This window comes from Triticum dicoccoides, chromosome 5A (assembly GCF_002162155.2).
Source record: "Triticum dicoccoides isolate Atlit2015 ecotype Zavitan chromosome 5A, WEW_v2.0, whole genome shotgun sequence".
Classification (NCBI taxonomy): domain Eukaryota; kingdom Viridiplantae; phylum Streptophyta; class Magnoliopsida; order Poales; family Poaceae; genus Triticum; species Triticum dicoccoides.
In genome coordinates this window covers 41,832,053-41,836,888 of record NC_041388.1, presented here as the reverse complement: position 1 = coordinate 41,836,888, position 4,836 = coordinate 41,832,053, and positions in this window count along the sequence as shown.

Here is a 4,836-nt window from a genome sequence, read left to right as displayed (position 1 = left end):
AAATACTAGTACTCCCTGTGTCCCATAATAGATATAGACAACATCCAGTATGCTGCAACATCCAGTACGCTGCAATGGATGGCTACTTTTGCTTCAATATCTACAAGGGTTGTATGAAGAGCAACAGCCAAGTGTGCGGTTCAAGCAAAGAAGTATCGGCCAAGAGGAAGAGGGACAAGGACGAAGTCGAGGACGTGGACGAGGACTCCGAGTAAGGTGGCAGTGTTGTTGCTCATGGTGGTTCTAATGCAGTGTCTACCAGAACAGTTGCAAAGTTTAATTTCAGGTGTGCTTAATTTAATTTGAGGGGTGTGTTCTACTGAGCCCCCAGCCGAACTATGTTATGTTTCTTCTCGTTACTTTAACTCTTCAGTACGTACATACTAGTATTTCTTACATTTCATCTTTTAGTTAGTATAGTACTACCACTCGTTTCTTCACATTATATACGTACAATATATATGGCCAACATCATATAGCCAGCAGTTTAGTTGTCAAAGAATTTCTGGGTGCTTAGTTTTGTCAAAGAATTCAAGGATGCTTAGAGGGTGCTTGGATCTAAGGGACTTATTTTAGTCTGACTAAAAATAGTCTCTTTAAGAGGCTAAAGTTCCAAGCACCCCTGACTAAAGAGGGGCTAAAACTAGTCTTGAGACCAAATTTGTTTAGTCAGGGGTACCCCTACTAAAATGTGGATTAGTCCTCTCTCTACTCATTTAACTCCTCTCCTTTAACACAGGCGAGTTCTGGATTGGAGGGTTTGGAGGATAATAAATGCTCATTAACTTGATTTTAGCCTTTTTAGTATTTGGATCCAAGCATGGGTGAGGCTAGCATGTTTTAGTCCCACTACTTTCAGTCATGGGACTAAAACGTATCCAAGCACCCTCTTAGTTTTATTTGAGGGGTGGGTTGTGCTGGACACCATTATTGTGACTAGCATTTTTAATAGTACTATATGCATAATTTGGCGACGAGCGCTCTCTATATGTACCACCTTTTTTTCATTTCAAGTTTTGCTCCATGGCGCAATCCATCGATACTACTACTGTACAAAAGTATACATTTTTTAAAAGGCTAGAGGGCGGGGCAGTCTAGCTTGGTCGGTTTCACGAGGGCGAGGGCCTTTGTGATTTGACGGCTCATTACTGCTGGAAGGCGGGGCCTTGTGATTTGACTGCTCATATTAATGCGCCGACGACGTGATTGAGGAGGAGCAAAGAACTGTGCGGTATACTCAAGTTTCCACTGGAGTAGTACTGCGACGGAGGAGCACGAAACATGGCAGCCCAGTGCCATATGGCGATAAAAAATGATCTAATTTGCTAGTCATCTCATTGTTAGCTTTGTTCTATTCATTCCCTCAAAAAACATTGTTCTATTCATGCCTCGCAGAGAACGTGACACGTGCGGCAAAACACCCGAAGCAAAAGATGAAACACAGGAGCAAAAGAAGAAGGAAGATTATCACCCCAAATGATCTAATTCGCCGCGGAGTCGTAACTGCTTCTTCATCGCCTGCACGACCTCCATCTCCTTGCGTGTATCCTCCGCCATCTTCATCAGTGTGTCCATGACGCGGCATTTCTCGATGCGAGCCTTCATCATCTGTTCCACGACCGTATTACGTACCTTGACAGCAGCCGGGTGCTCGATGCGGAGCTTCGCCAACTCTTCCTTCTGTTCCATGGCGAGGGCCTGCAGAATCTTCATCGAGGAACTACTATTCTCATGCAGCTTCTTCTAGCCGGCGTTCTTCTCCTTCAACAGGTCGATCTCATGGCAGAGCTTCGCATTGTCCTCCCGAAGTCGCAGGATTTCGCTGGTCGCCTTCTTCTCCGAGGCAATGCTCTTCTTCAGCAGCATCACCAAGCCGGCGGTCAACTCCCCCTGCTGATTGAGCTCAGCGGGCATGTCGTCGAGGCTCTCCTTCAGCAACTCCATCAAGCCTTGGATGAACTCCTTCTGCTTATTGAGCTGATCGGGCATGCCGTCGAGGGATAACGACTCCAGCTCCGCCGGCTCGGCATGTTCGCCTCCGCGGCTAGGGCGCTCATGGGAGCCATCGCCTGCCCGTGAGAGATCTTTTGAGGTCTCTGCGTGGCGGTGAGCCCTCTCTTTTTTTCCACAGCCTTGGTTGCTGCTCCCTTGTTACGAGTAGTTCTCGACCTAGAGCTCCGCTCATCGGCCATGGCAACGACGGACGAAGAAGAAGCACTTATGAGGAGGAAAGGTAGAGTGATTTTCGGTTAGGTAGTTCCCCTTTTTATAACCTAAGTACTAGCACTAGTACTAATACCTGCATAGTGGGAACACGTTCAGGTTTGGTACGTACTACTAGTAGGTGTGAGCAGGCTTTCGAATGTGATGGGAACAAGGTAAAGATTAATTGATGGTTTTGGTTTCGAGGCCCGAAACGGCTCCTGATGAGTTTAGCAGAACATAAATTTCAAGTACTACACTGCTCAAATGCGTAAATATTGAGTAGTTTGTTACTGTCAAAAATTGGCACAAAATACGAAGGAGACCAATGGAAGTACTACTAGCAACCCACGATTTAACTACTCGCATGCGCACAGTGGAGTAATAATGTCTTTCTTCCGCCCTCACGTCCACTCAATTTGCATGCGCTGTATTAATCGACCATCAATGAAGTGAACGACTTTACACGCGTCAAATTATCACATGGGGTGGATCTTGGTACAAAATTGTGTCCGCCCGTGTACCCGCGTGTGCGTGCGAGGAATGAGTGCGTGCATGGCGTGCATGTACCGCCAGTATGGCTCAGGGAGGACGAGTACATTCTTCTAGAACCAGCAACACGTCACTGTGATCAATCCACGCAAGGAGGTCACGACAACGCCTACACATGTGCCACATGGCTTCATGAAGTGTAAGAGAGACACTGTGTAGCGTGCCATTGGTATTCTAGTTTACGTGTTTTGCACAAACTCGAAATACTAGTAAGGTACACGTGCATTGCACGCATCAGATTTTGCAACCAAATTATGAATAAATACCACACTATAGCATGTAAGCTCTGAGTCATATATGCCTGATGTAGCCCTTCATTTAATTCTTATAGTTCATCTCATTCAAAATCAATTAGTTTTTATGAAAAAGCTAAGAACGCGGGAATAGGAAAAACATGGGATTATAGTGGAATGTCGTCTTGAATCCTACAGGATTGTACGAGTGTTTGATTGTGCATAGAAAAAACGCAGAATTCTTTCAAAGAGGTTTGGGTGGATGGGATGTTTCCTATGAAATCTAGTGCAAATGAATCATCTGGAAAAATTCCTATGGTTTACAATCCTACGAATCAAACAACCAAGATAGGAAAAATTCCTAATGATTAGAATCCTCCAAAATTCCTTTGAGAATCCTTTGAATCAAAGAAGCCCTTAATATATTTTATGATTCATGGAATTGTGCGTTGTAAAGAATAAAGTAAAAACAAATAATGGAAATTCAACTAGAAAAAAAGTTTGGGCAGTTATGATACAGAAGAATCTAGAACAAAAGAGAACCACTGTTGTTTTGAGGTTTGTGCATTATGCTTAAGTTCAACCATGGAGTCTGCTAGATTGTACATGTGGCAAAATCCGGTGGGTGGGCTAGAAGATGGTGCGAGGGGCCGAGTGGAGGGAGACTATGAAGGAATGCACAAGTGGAGATCGATATTTAGAGAGAGGGGGCGAACACGTGCGCTGATGCGCGCAGTGGCAGAGCCATGAAAAATAAATGAGCTAGGGGGCCAAGCATTGCTAATCCTTTATGAGGAGGGTCAATTCATGAACTTAAACCATTTTTAGCAGCAATTGTCTAATGATCACGTTCATATTAGCCTTGATATATAGTGATGTTAGGGGGAGGGGGCAGGGCCCTTACTGCCCCCTGTCTTCGTCATTGTGCACACGTCTGAGAGATGAAGAGGAATGCGTGGATGATGAGAGGGGGACGTTGGATACATAATTAATGTGGGTGTATTCACTACTAGGGAAAACCTTATACACAGAATCTTAGCAGCAGCGCGGTATAAAAACAGACGCTACTGCTAATTAGCAGCAACGAGCTTTAGAAAAGAGCGCTGCTAATGACTGAGTAGCAGTAGCGCTCTAGGTGAAAAGAGCGCTACTACTATAATTGCCACGGTGTTGCCTCCAGGCTAGATATAGTAGTAGCGCCCTTCCCGTGGACGCGCTACTGCTAAAGAACTTAGTAGCAGCGGTTTTGCTCAAAACTCGCTGCTGGTAAGTATGACCGCAACTAATTAAGTTTAGTCCCATACTGCTAAGCGAACAAGGTGTTTAGCACCTTAAATATGTTGCTTCTCAACCTATCTCGAGCACTTGGTCTTCATTGAACTATATGTGTATGATTTGTGGTTGCAATATGAATCCTCGCCTGTACCTATAGAGGTACAGTGAGGATTCATGTTGACTATTTAGATTATACACAAAAAGATCAATGATGACCAATGTATATTTTTGATGTTTTTACTAAACAAAAGAAATAACTGCTTCCATTAGCAGTAGCAGTTTTTCCCAAAACGCGTTGTAGATAAGTTAGCTATAGCGCGTTTTCTGTACGTGCGCTACTGCTAGTTCGAGTTAACCACCCCCCGCATCAAAATTTCGCTAAGTCCTCCTTTCCCCCCCACCGGCCTGTTCCCCTACTCCCTGTCGCCACCGCCCGAGCCCGAGCGCGCCTACGCCCTCACCGCCACCGCCGCCGCCCGCCCTCAACCTCACCGCCGCCGCTCTCGACCACACTGTCGCCGCCCTCGACCTCATCGCCGCCGCCCTCGACCGAGCCCGCCGAGCCCGCCGCCCA